The 14,262-nt window shown below is 41.6% G+C and overlaps 2 protein-coding genes across 7 annotated transcripts in view; one reads left to right on the forward strand and one right to left on the reverse strand.

Annotated features, from left to right (window-relative positions):
* Positions 1-14,262, forward strand: part of LOC131435864 (uncharacterized) — a 388,758-nt gene that overhangs the window by 174,277 nt on the left and 200,219 nt on the right. Inside the window, exon 1 of one of the 6 annotated variants that reach the window (XM_058604137.1) lies at positions 6,657-6,903. The exons of the other annotated variants lie outside the window; for them this stretch is intronic. The gene's annotated coding sequence lies outside the window, so the exon portion shown is untranslated. Of the gene's footprint in view, positions 1-6,656; positions 6,904-14,262 lie in introns of those variants that run through there. 6 annotated transcript variants of the gene reach the window in all.
* LOC131435895 (autophagy-related protein 16-1) overlaps positions 1-14,262 on the reverse strand; it is a 347,031-nt gene that overhangs the window by 114,325 nt on the left and 218,444 nt on the right. The window lies entirely within an intron of this gene.

Raw genomic sequence — 14,262 nt, forward strand, 5'->3', positions numbered from 1 at the left:
AATTTCACCTGTTTGTGTTTTATTTTCAATTTCAAATCGACCAATTTTCGATTTTTGTGTTTGAAAACGCTTTTTCAAACGTAAAAATCCAACTTTACTAATATTTTCATACTTTTTTTCTGGAAAATATAAGCATTTTTACTGAACATAAGAAAAAATTTAGCAAATCGGCCATGGCGTTCGTAACAATTTTTCAATGGGCATGGTTGATAATTGCTATGCAACTTTCAGAAAACGAATATAAAAGATATAATGACATTGATGAACAGTAATTCACACCTAAAAATTCAATCACTATTCGATCAAACAAGATTTCATTCGAATCGTTGTTGAGCGTTCAACGATAGTGCCTCGTGCGCAAACTCGACGTTCAAACATATGTTCAAACTTAAGTTCACGCACTTGTGTACAACTCCTGTGCACGATATTCAGGTTTGCAGCAAACCTAGCTACGCACGTAAAATTGTACACAAGTTCAGTGCGGTGCCTGTTTTTGTTTTGAAGACTGATACGAATACATTCAGAAATACCTTTCATAAAAGGAGGCGGGTGGTGGTGAGGTGGTAAAGTGCATAATTGCAATACAACTTTCAGAAATCGAAATCAAACGATATAATGAGCATAGGTGAAAAGTAAATCGCATCTAAAACTTCAATCACCATTGGATCAAACAAGTTTTCATTCGAATCGTTGTAGAGCGTTCAACGATAGCACCTCGTGCGCAAACTCGATGTTTAAACATATGTTCAAACCTAAGCTTACGCGCTTATGTACAACTCCTGTGCATGATGTTCAAATTGGTGACAAACTTGGATACAAGCCCGTGTACAAGTTTAAGCTTAACTTGCGCACGTAAATTTGTACACAAGTTTAGTGCGGTGCATACTTTTTTTTTTTGAAGACTGATACTAACACATTAAGGGGTGGTAGTGAAGTGGTAAGGTGCATAATTGCTATGCAAATTCCAGAGAACGAAATGAATAGATATAATGAGCATAGGTGAAAAGTAACCACTAGATCAAACAAGTTTTCATTCAAATCGTTGTAGGGCGTTCAACGATAGTGCCGCGTGTGCAAACTCGATGTAGCAAACCTGGATACAAGCCTGCGTACTAGTTTAAACTGAGCTTGTGCACTTGTACACAAGTTCAGTGCGGTGTATGTGTTCTTGTAGACTGATACTAATACATTTATAAAAATATCTCAATATTTTCTTAATATTTTACCCTGACATCACACCATTTGATTTTATTGATTTTCGATTTTTCGATCGACTTTCTAGGACTGGAAAATTATTGGAGTCCCAAAAGCCTCGCGTCGATCGAATTTGATTTTTTTTTTTTTAGATAACTCGGATAACACATATCTACGATTCTCGCTACTGTAAAAAATCTAGAAAAAATGTTTTGTTCAAAATTGTTTTTTTTTTTCGTGTGAATTTTCAAAATTTTGCAGTGAAATTTGTTAGCATCACTGGGCAGTGGGAATTGGCATCTAGTAAAAAGGATATATTCACGTCAGAATGACAGCTCGTAGATGAAAATGTGTCAGAACCAATAGTTTAGCTCAGCGTGCAACCGAGATGTGAGATGTTTCATAGACTCATTTGATATAGAGTTTCAATTCAGGTAATTGCAGACAGTGAATAACTGTGCTTTTTGAATTTATTTGGTAATTGAAATATTATTACCATCATTTATTAATTTAAATGCGGAGAAGTGTTCGGAATAATTATAACAACGAATTCCTATATTTTTTCGGAGAACAATCTCGAGTTTCAAGTAAGTCATCATACCTATATGCAAGGATGACTTTTATCGTATCAAAGAATGCTCACTCGCAACTCTTCCACGATTAAATCAGTGCCATCAAAGAGAATCGGAAATCATCGCAACAACAAAAAAAACCGGCATGGTACATTTAACATATAATTAGGTTTTTTACCGTCACTGCTAACCTCAATCGGATGAACACATTTTGACAGTTCAGCAGTACTGTTTGTAAACAGAAATTTCTTTTGTTTGTTTATTGACAAATTGGATCAGACCATTTACGGTCCGAATCGCCTAAATAAAGTTTTAAAACATTTGTTCACGATTGAATACGGCTCGTTTTTGATATTTATTAAATAAAAGAGACTAGTTGCAAAGTGTAAAGATGATTGTTTTAGATGTGCTCTTCGATTTTTGTTTAAGCTTGTTTGTAAACAGTACCGCTGAACTGTCAAGGATGAATACTTGTTCATTTGTGTCGTCACGATAAAAAACCTAATAGACACTAGTGCGAGAGCGAATTTCTCTCGGTGAACCGTCTGAGAATCAACGGCTAGCACGCTGCTGTGGGGATTCTCTCTAAAGCAACAAACGGTCGCTTATTCTCGTTTCGCGATCCGATTCTATACAGACAGTTGATAATTGCGATAGAATCATTTTACTATTGCCGCTTATTCTAACTATGTGCATATAATATTTGTATAAGTTGTGTCTATGAAAATGTATGTGAATGCTCCACACAAGGGTTTTGAAATATTGCAACCTAGTATGAGAATCATCAAGTCGAATCATCGATTCGATTTTCTGCGATAATTGTCAACTTGCGATTCTCTCTTGGTAAATTCCACACAGCGGCGATCATTATCAGAGTGAAATTTTTTTTAAGGGCCATGAAATACTCAGAGTATGAAGTGGAGCGAAGAAATGTAGAAAAATTCTCTCGAGGTTCATGCATTGAGAGACTCGAATTCTTGTAGCATCTTCTACCAGATTGAGAATGTTGTATACAATATAGATAAAAATCGAGCAGCTTCTGTCAAATTTTCAGCAATCACCAACACTGCCTATATGAAATGAATTATACGCATTAATGACCACGTGCTAGATAGAAGACTAGTTTCTGTAAGATTTCACCAATTTTTCTTAAATGATCGTTACTAAAATATACGCAATTTACAGTTTGAGCTGCGCTACAAGAAAATTACTTCAAAAAATTGGTTTGTTTGAACAAAATTTTTAAAGTTATTTGTTTTTTATGTGAAATTCTGAGGCTATGCGTTTTTTTTTAATCCAGCACGTATGCCCCCGCATAAAAAAGACTTCCGTACAGTTTTTCGAAGAAATAGATTTTTCTCTCATTCTGCAATTTTTTTTGAGTTTTTTTTTTTCGAAAACCACCACGAATTTCAGGTACTAAAAAGTCGATTTTGAAGATTATTTGCGAAAATCGTGCGGATTTAGACACCATTTAAAATTAAAGTTACGAAGCGTTATATGCGTTTTTTTTGGTAAGTTATAGATGTTACGAAGCGTAACCTGCGTTACGTTTTGGTGAGTTTTTTGTTACATGTCTGAAAAAGCGTTACTTAAGGAATGTATTTCATTCAAAACTCGTTACTCCATTTTTTTACCCGGATAATATGATAAATGTAAGAATTTGAGTTAGGTGATTTAACCAGTGGCGTCAATCACCAATAGATCAAACAAGTTTCCATTCGAATTGTTGTAGAGCGATCAACGATAGTGCCTCGTGCGCAAACTCGATGTTTAAACATATGTTCAAACTTAAGCTTACGCGCTTGTGTAATACAACTCCTGTTCATGATGTTCAGGTTTGTAGCAAACCTGGGTACAAACCCGTGTGCAAGTTTAAACTGAACTTGCACACGTAAAATTGTACACAAGTTCAGTGCGGTGCATGTTTTTTGAAAACTGATTCTAAAACCTTCTCATTATTTTCTTTATGAGGAGGCATATAATGAAACTTTACTTTGTCCTCAAGAGTGCCAAAAGCCGCGAGTTAAATTATTTGATTTGTTTTTTGAGATAACTTTGATAACACATCTCGCTTCTGTAACAAATCTAGAAAAGATTTTTTGTTTAATTTTGTTTTTTTTTATAGTGTGAATGTTCAAATTTTTGCAGTGAAATTTGTTAGCACCACTGAGCAGTGTAGGAATTGGCATGTAGGAAAGTGACATTGATTTAACGTCAGAATGACAACTCGTAGCTGGAAATGTGTCAGAATCAATAGTGAGCGCACAATGAGGTGTGCGAAGAAATAGTTTTTTCTCTCATACTGCAAATTTTGTTGAGTTTGTTTCGGAAACCATCCTGAATTTCTGATACTGAAGGGTCGATTTTGAAGAAACAAAAATCGTCAATTGGTCGCAGTAACATTTTATTTGCCTCAGCAATATTTGCGAAAATCGTGCGGATTTAGCAACCATTTTAAATTTCGTTTTTGTTATTTGGTTTGATTGCTAGAGGTTAACTCGTTAACTTTTCTAGGAGAAAGTAGACAGTTTTCAACAGCTTCAAACAGGCAAAACTGAATTAGTTTTGAAACAGATGGGTACTTGTCAGTGTAACAAGTTCCTACAGAAAAGCAAACACGAGCAAGTTTTAATTATATTTTAAATGTTAATGCTAGCTCCGTAGTAGTTTAACAGAGTGTACTTTCTGAGGTAATGTTTTCCCTTTCCCTTCTCTCACACTCGGTGGTGTCTATCCCACGAGCAAGTCTCCCCAAGAACTATATTCAGAGGCGGGTGTGCGAATGCGTGGCTCACGTTTTAACAGTTCGACTGGTTGATTTAGCACTCCGGCACTGACCATTATCATATCAATAACTCAGAAGATCGTCTCGTTTGGCAGTTTCCCGGAATCCGAACATGCATGGAGAGCCACTAACTGAGGCGGATTGCCTACTCCAGTTTCTCCACACGCCTACGAGTAATTACTATCCAGTCCGGGACCTAGATTACTCTTAGCAGTCTGCAGCCACAGCACAGTGTAGACTCACACCTCCACCACTAATCAACCTGCCAACCAACCATCGGAAACATTGTTGCGGCCGCTCGCTTTCGGTGCATCAAATCGCCATCATCAGTTGCTACAACAAGTGGTCGAGTGCATGCGCGTCCGTTTGTATTTTTTTTCCAGCTCGTTCCATCCAATCACCCCATCAGTCATTCACGGTTGCCGCCACCCGAAAACGTAAACCCATCCCGATCCCTGGGTGCAAGCATGTGCGCGAGTACATTCCAGGGCGAATGATGCGAATCCTGGCGGTTAGCAGCATCATAATTCAATCATAGTAACAATCGCGCATGAATACGTGCCCGGGATCTCCCAGTTGCCGGGTTGTCTCATCTCGTTCCTTTCGTTGAAACATTTCACTAAACCACACCACGCTCCGGCGGTCATCCATTGACCGTTAGATCAATCCCCGCATCTAACAAGTTCCGCATGGATCACTTTCATATTGCTTACGACGCTATCGCAGAATTTCTTGTTTCGAGCGATAGGCGACCTTCCTCTGATGGATCACCGATGGATCGGATATGGTACGGTTCCCAGTCCTGCAAACTGCTCTCCCGGCTAGCTCTACGCGATAGAAAAAAAATTATATATGCCATGCTAAAACATGCTAACGATACTTGATCGCAAACAGACTTAACCTACAAATTTTGGGGAATTTCAACAAGTTTCCACTAACGGCAGTGTGAAATTCCTTCCGCCTTCATTCGCCGCTCATTCCCCATCGGATCACGGAGCCTACTTTTGCAAACCGGTCGGTCCCCAACCGGAATCTCATCATGGCCAAAGTCACCCACATTTGGCGGAGATGCAGGATTTCTATTTTCCCGCCGAACCTGTTCGAACGAAGTGCAGTAACCACTTTCCCGTGACACTGCACTGCACTGCTTGCTTGCTTGCTGCGCATCGGACACGACTGGACGCGGGTAGGATCGATGTAGAGCAAAGCAGTTGTTTTTCTTTCCGGCGGCGACGGCAACAACGAACCGGGCCGGGCCGGGGCCGGTAATTTGACCAAAACACAGCTTCGCACCTAAATTACGACGAGATTGATCGTTATTAATTTGATCCTCGCTCCGGCCGCCGCCGCCGCTCGAGGCCAAAAGCGCGCGCCCGTGCGGGTGTACATCGGTGCAGCAAGATCTATCGCTGGTTATCGCGGCAGAAATAACTGCGCGGTCGGAAGAAGAAGAAAAAAAAACAACAACAACTTGTTTACCTATATATTGTTTACCGCCGCCGGATCTAGGTTAGTTGTTGTAGGCGCATACGACGGCAGGCTCATTGAAAGGCGAAAGCTGTTGTTCCTGTTGTTGTTGCCGAACAGGACGAGACAGTGGGCTGTATAGTAATAAAAATGTTATCTACACTTGCCACGACCCAAGGTGGTAATGCATATAAATTAGGGAACGCCTCGCAGCACTGTTGACGTTCGTTCAGATTCACCCAGTAACACTGAAGTAGGTACTCGGATCATCGTTCACTCACTCTCACTCTCTCTCTCTCTGCGTTGGGCTTTTCGTTTTTCGTTTACAGGAGAATGAGCTCCGATATGTTCGCTCCCCCCAAAAATTCCGACACTGCTTTGCTTCAGAGAGCGCAGAGACACGAAAAACAAAAAAAAAGAGAACAGAGAGCAAACGGGGTTTCGACGAGGATGATGGGGACCGATCTCGACGACGACGGACAGCACCAGTCAAGTTCGAGGTAAACAAGATCAGTGCTGGCAATGCTAACTGTAAAACTCGAAATATCCACACACAAACACACACACACTCAGACCAATCTGGCGGTCGTAATCGTGTCGTGCTGAGCTGAGGCCAATATGCTGGAGAAAGATGCTCGCTAGTGACGGAAAACACACGCGACGCGATGTTTGCTACGTTCGGATCGGGCCTCGTTGTTCATGTCCCGAGTGGTTGAGAATGCTCAAAAGCGACTGAGTTCGGTGCTAGTGAACGAAAAGTGCGTGTGGTGAAATTTTCTCGTGGAATACTAATAAGTGTAATTTATAGTTTTGAACTTAAGAGGATTTTTTTTTCGTTGCGTGGACAATTACAAGAGGAGTTGTGGAAAAATTACGAAATCTGTGAGTACGAAACCCACTACACATGATCAATTATTTTTTGGTAACATTATTTGCAAAGCGTTCGATTTTGAAGCTGTGAAACTATTTGTCAGTGTCCTGAAAATTTCCCGTAGATGCTATGTCACACTTGAGAAATTCTACACTGAAATCAAGGGTGAAATCAGATATTCAGCTTTCTGATTTTACGAGCAAGTCGAATCCGCATCTAAACTCGTGCATGTAAGCATGTAAGAATCAGAGCGTATTCCGAAGCAAAGTTATCTGACATTTTATCTGAACGGAAATAAAAATGTTGGCAACAAAACAAATTTATTGCCAACGGTACTGTTTTTTTTTCTCTTAACACTAAACATACCATAACCGGTTTTGAAGTTTAGCACGTATCAAGTGTTACTGTTTTCGCGAATAAATAACAGTTCGGCTGAAAAGTTCGTATCGTTTAATAGAAACACACATTTTTTTTGCCAAAATTCGTTTTTATTATTCAACATTATTGCCATCAGAGGCGATACAGCGATTATAGCGATCTTCCAACTTTTCGATACCATTTTTGTAGTACGATTTGTCCTTTGCCTCAAAATAGGCCTCAGTTTCAGCGATTACCTCTTCATTGCTTCTAAATTTTTTACCAGCAAGCATTCTCTTGAGGTCTGAGAACAGGAAAAAGTCACTGGGAGCCAAATCTGGAGAATACGGTGGATGAGGGAGCAATTCGAAGCCCAATTCGTTCAATTTCAGCATGGTTTTCATCGATTTGTGACACGGTGCATTGTCTTGATGAAACAAAACTTTTTTCTTCTTCATGCCGTTTTTTTGAAATTTCGTCCTTCAAACGCTCTAATAACGCTATATAATAGTCACTGTTGATGGTTTTTCCCCTTTCAAGGTAGTCGATTTTTTTTATTCAATATTATAGTATAATTTTAAGGCACACTGCTTAAGCTCTAAGATGCCAAGGGTATTTACTAATCTTAATTACGACTAACATAAAACTAGAATAGTATCATTATGTAATGTAGCGGTAGCGGATTCTCGAGAAGCTATCGGTAGTGGCCGGTGAATTGAATATCGCATGAGGGTCTTCCATATGCCGTTGGCGAAGATCCATGTTGGCCGCATCCTTCGGTCCGTGTGGGTCCGCGGGAAACACCCCCAGGCTACGAAGGCCCGGCGGGTGGCCCGCATGCTGGTTTTCGACTGGGGCGGCCTTCCGTGGACGATGATGGTGATGTTACGGAAGAGAATGAAAAAAAAGTAAATATTGTGGAAACGGGGTAAAAAGGGGATGTGGGAACAAAATGTTTGAAAACGATAAAGATCTAATTAGTTGCCATCGAGATGGGGAAGAGACAGGGAAGGGGTAACGAAAAAGTTAGTAACAAAAAAAAAGATCTTGTTAGTTCCAATGAAGATGGTGGACAGGGACGGGGATCGAGAGAATCGGGCGGATGTTAGTGTCGAACCTGTAGGTGGAGTTTATACTTTCTGAGCGGGAGATAACACATTACACTTGTATATCAATGTGTTTAAGGTACTGGTATATGAGAAGCATATATAAACTATCCCGACTCGCCAACACATCCCGAACCGGAACCTCAGGCGGTCTACCTCGGGCCCTAAGGGATTCCAGTAGCTTCGACCTGGCGTCACGATACTCTACGCACGACCATACGACATGCTCGATGTCCTGATAACCGTCGCCACAGGTGCAGAGACCGCTCTCCGCAAGCCCAACACGCCGGAGATGTGCGTTGAAGGTGTAGTGATTTGACATGAGCCGCGACATCACGCGAATGAAATCGCGACTCACGTTCATCCCCCTGAACCAAGGTTTCGTCGATACCCTAGGGATAATGGAATGTAGCCATCGTCCCAGTTCGCCATTGCTCCATGAAGTTTGCCAACTTTCGAGAGTTTTCTGACGAGAGATACTGAAAAATTCATTGAAGCAGATTGGTCTTTCATAAATATCACCTTCCAATGCGCCCACTTTAGCCAATGAGTCTGCCTTTTCATTGCCCGGAATGGAACAATGCGAAGGGACCCAGACTAACGATATTAAATAAGACCGTTCAGATAAAGTTCTCAAATGTTCCCGTATTTTCCCCAGGAAATATGGGGGATACTTTCCTGGCTTCATTGCCCGGAGAGCTTCTATTGAGCTTAGACTGTCCGTGACAATGAAGTAATGGTCTTTGGGCAAGGTTTCAATGATCTCGAGGGTGTACTGAATAGCAGCTAATTCTGCGACGTAAACTGAAGCCGGATCATTGAGTTTGTGAGAAGCGGTGATGTTTTGATTGAAGATGCCGAAGCCTGTGGACCTGTTGATGTTTGAACCGTCAGTGTAAAACACCTTTTCACAGTTGACTGTTCTAAATTTATTATAAAAAATATTTGGGGCCACTTGAGGGCGCACGTGATCCGGGATTCCACGAATTTCTTCTCTCATGGATGTGTCGAAAAACACAGTAGAATCAGAAGTATCCAAGAAATGAGCACGATTGGAAACAAACGAAGAAGGATTAATATTCTGAGCCATGTAATCAAAATACAAGGACATAAAACGGGTCTGAGAATTGAGCTCGACAAGCCTTTCGAAGTTTTCAATCACCATCGGATTCAAGATGTCGCATCGGATTAGCAATCGATATGAGAGATCCCAGAATCGGTTTTTCAACGGTAAGACGCCCGCGAGCACTTCGAGACTCATCGTATGAGTCGACTGCATGCAACCTAAGGCAATACGCAAACAACGATACTGAATTCTTTCCAGCTTGATGAAATGAGTGTTCGCCGCGGATCGAAAGCAAAAGCATCCGTATTCCATCACGGACAATATCGTTGTTTGGTATAACCTGATCAGGTCTCCTGGGTGGGCACCCCACCATGATCCGGTTATTGTACGAAGAAAATTGATTCTCTGTTGGCATTTTTGTTTCAGATACCTAATGTGACATCCCCAGGTGCCTTTGGAGTCGAACCAGACCCCGAGATATTTAAATGTGAAGACCTGAGCTATGGTTTCACCCCCTAGTTGAAGCTGTAATTGTGCTGGTTCTCGCTTCCTTGAAAATACAACCAGCTCAGTTTTCTCCGTAGAGAACTCGAAACCCATTTGAAGAGCCCATGTCGACAAGTTGTCGAGGGTATCTTGCAATGGTCCTTGGAGATCGGCAGCTTTGGGTCCTATAATAGACACAACGCTGTCGTCGGCAAGTTGTCTTAGCGTGCAAGATGTGTTGATACATTCATCAATGTTGTTCACGTAAAAGTTGTATAAAAGGGGGCTTAAGCATGAGCCCTGAGGAAGACCCATGTAACTGAATCGTATTGTCGACAAATCACCATGCGCGAAATACATTTATTTCTCGGACAACAGATTATACAAAAAGTTATTCAAAATTGGTGAAAGACCTTGCTGATGCAACTTCTCAGATAGGATGTTTATGGAAACTGAATCAAAAGCCCCCTTGATGTCTAGGAAAACTGACGCCATTTGTTCTTTACGAGCAAATGCCATTTGAATTTCGGTTGAGAGCAACGCAAGACAATCGTTCGTTCCTTTGCCCCTGCGGAAGCCGAATTGTGTATCTGAAAGTAAGCCATTAGTCTCGACCCAATTGTCTAGACGAAACAGAATCATTTTTTCGAACAATTTCCGGATACAGGAAAGCATAGCAATCGGCCGATACGAATTGTGATCAGAGGCTGGTTTCCCTGGTTTTTGAATGGCGATAACTCTTACTTGTCTCCAATCATGTGGGACAATATTATCCTCAAGAAGCCTATTGAATAAATTCAATAAGCGCCTTTTGGCAGAGTCAGGCAAATTTTTCAACAAGTTGAATTTGATTTTGTCTAACCCCGGAGATTTATTGTTACACGATAAAAGCGCAAGTGAGAACTCGAGCATCGAAAAAGGTGTTTCGTTTCTGTTTGATGAAGCGACGCGCATGATTGTCTGTTCCGGAACAGAGTCAGGACATACTTTTTTAGCGAAATCGAATATCCAGCGGTTAGAATATTCCTCGCTTTCGTTTGTGGTGTTTTTGTTGCGCATTCGTCGGGCTGTGTTCCAAAGAGTGCTCATTGATGTTTCTCTCGATAATCCGTCTACGAATCGACGCCAATAACCGCTTTTCTTCGCTTTAATCAAGCTTTTCATTTTAGCGTCTAATGCCGCGTAGTTTCTGAAATTATCAGGTGTTCCGTTTTTCCTAAACTCGATAAATGATGAAGTTCTCTCCGCGTTTAATTCTGAGCACTCTTTGTCCCACCACGGGTTGGGGGGACGGATGTTAGTTTTCGCGCCGGGTACACGTTTCGTCTGAGCTTGAGTCGCGGTGTCGAGAATCAAGCCAGCCAAAAACGTGTACTCTTCCTCCGGAGGAAGTTCTTGTGTTGTTTCTAGATTCTCAGATATCAAATTTGCGTAGCATTTCCAATCAATGTTTCGTGTGAGGTCATACGAAACATTGATTGTTTCCGATGGTCTTAATCCGGTGGCGATTGAAATTACGATAGGCAGATGATCGCTACCGTGGGGATCAGGGATTACCTTCCACGTGCAATCCAACCGTAGCGATGTCGAGCAAAGGGATAAGTCTAGCGCACTTGGTCTTGCTGGTGGTGCAGGAATTCGTGTCATTTCTCCCGTATTCAAGATTGTCATATTGAAGTTGTCGCAGATATCATGGATCATAGTTGATCTGTTATCGTCGTGAAGACAGCCCCATCCCGTACCGTGTGAGTTAAAGTCTCCTAAAACCAACGTCGGTGCGGGAAGAAGCTCTATGATATCATTGAGCCGCCGATGCCCAACCGAGGCTCTTGGGGGAATGTAGATGGAAGCAATGCAAAGGTCCTTGCCTTTGATTGTAACATGACATGCGACAACTTCAATACCTGGTATCGAGGGGAGGTTAATGCGATAGAAAGAATAGCACTTTTTGATCCCCAAAAGTACTCCTCCATAGGAATCATCTCGATCCAGACGAATAATGTTAAAATCGTGGAAGCTTAAGGGTATTTCAGAAGTTAGCCAAGTTTCGCACAATGCAAATGCGTCACATTTCAGATTATTTACTAGAAATTTGAAAGGATCTATTTTTGGGATGATACTTCTACAATTCCACTGTATAACAGTGATTGTATCCGTGACCTCGGTGGGTGTCTTAGCCATCGAAGGATACGATCGCTGAAAGAAGGGGCCATTTTGCAGTCAACTGCTTCAAGAATGTTTTAACTGTAGGAATAAAAGCCATTATCAGGCTTTTAAGAGGTTCAGAAATATTGAAAGTAGACATGATCCAGTCCACAATATCAGAGAATTTAACAAACCCAGTATTTGGTAAATTTTCTGACTGATCTTTAGGGACTTTCGGGGGTTTTGAAGTCCCAGGAAGTGATGGAAATTCTTGCTCGGAATTTAATTTTCCAAGGCCTGGAGCTTTTTTCTCTGGTTTTTTGCCATCACTACCAGTTGTTGTAATTTTTCGGAACCCATCAGAGGACATCTTCAAACCCTTACTAGGGAGCTTTTGAGAAGATTTATTTCTTCTCTTTCTAATTGATGAGCTATGAGGGACAGCCGAAGATGTACCTTCGAGGGGGTCATCATATTCGCTCTCGTATGAGTCGACTGCATGCAACCTAAGGCAATACGCAAACAACGATACTGAATTCTTTCCAGCTTGATGAAATGAGTGTTCGCCGCGGATCGGAAGCAAAAGCATCCGTATTCCATCACGGACAATATCGTTGTTTGGTATAACCTGATCAGGTCTCCTGGGTGGGCACCCCACCATGATCCGGTTATTGTACGAAGAAAATTGATTCTCTGTTGGCATTTTTGTTTCAGATACCTAATGTGACATCCCCAGGTGCCTTTGGAGTCGAACCAGACCCCGAGATATTTAAATGTGAAGACCTGAGCTATGGTTTCACCCCCTAGTTGAAGCTGTAATTGTGCTGGTTCTCGCTTCCTTGAAAATACAACCAGCTCAGTTTTCTCCGTAGAGAACTCGAAACCCATTTGAAGAGCCCATGTCGACAAGTTGTCGAGGGTATCTTGCAATGGTCCTTGGAGATCGGCAGCTTTGGGTCCTATAATAGACACAACGCTGTCGTCGGCAAGTTGTCTTAGCGTGCAAGATGTGTTGATACATTCATCAATGTTGTTCACGTAAAAGTTGTATAAAAGGGGGCTTAAGCATGAGCCCTGAGGAAGACCCATGTAACTGAATCGTATTGTCGACAAATCACCATGCGCGAAATACATTTATTTCTCGGACAACAGATTATACAAAAAGTTATTCAAAATTGGTGAAAGACCTTGCTGATGCAACTTCTCAGATAGGATGTTTATGGAAACTGAATCAAAAGCCCCCTTGATGTCTAGGAAAACTGACGCCATTTGTTCTTTACGAGCAAATGCCATTTGAATTTCGGTTGAGAGCAACGCAAGACAATCGTTCGTTCCTTTGCCCCTGCGGAAGCCGAATTGTGTATCTGAAAGTAAGCCATTAGTCTCGACCCAATTGTCTAGACGAAACAGAATCATTTTTTCGAACAATTTCCGGATACAGGAAAGCATAGCAATCGGCCGATACGAATTGTGATCAGAGGCTGGTTTCCCTGGTTTTTGAATGGCGATAACTCTTACTTGTCTCCAATCATGTGGGACAATATTATCCTCAAGAAGCCTATTGAATAAATTCAATAAGCGCCTTTTGGCAGAGTCAGGCAAATTTTTCAACAAGTTGAATTTGATTTTGTCTAACCCCGGAGATTTATTGTTACACGATAAAAGCGCAAGTGAGAACTCGAGCATCGAAAAAGGTGTTTCGTTTCTGTTTGATGAAGCGACGCGCATGATTGTCTGTTCCGGAACAGAGTCAGGACATACTTTTTTAGCGAAATCGAATATCCAGCGGTTAGAATATTCCTCGCTTTCGTTTGTGGTGTTTTTGTTGCGCATTCGTCGGGCTGTGTTCCAAAGAGTGCTCATTGATGTTTCTCTCGATAATCCGTCTACGAATCGACGCCAATAACCGCTTTTCTTCGCTTTAATCAAGCTTTTCATTTTAGCGTCTAATGCCGCGTAGTTTCTGAAATTATCAGGTGTTCCGTTTTTCCTAAACTCGATAAATGATGAAGTTCTCTCCGCGTTTAATTCTGAGCACTCTTTGTCCCACCACGGGTTGGGGGGACGGATGTTAGTTTTCGCGCCGGGTACACGTTTCGTCTGAGCTTGAGTCGCGGTGTCGAGAATCAAGCCAGCCAAAAACGTGTACTCTTCCTCCGGAGGAAGTTCTTGTGTTGTTTCTAGATTCTCAGATATCAAATTTGCGTAGC

Source organism: Malaya genurostris, chromosome 1 (genome assembly GCF_030247185.1).
Source record: "Malaya genurostris strain Urasoe2022 chromosome 1, Malgen_1.1, whole genome shotgun sequence".
NCBI lineage: Eukaryota > Metazoa > Arthropoda > Insecta > Diptera > Culicidae > Malaya > Malaya genurostris.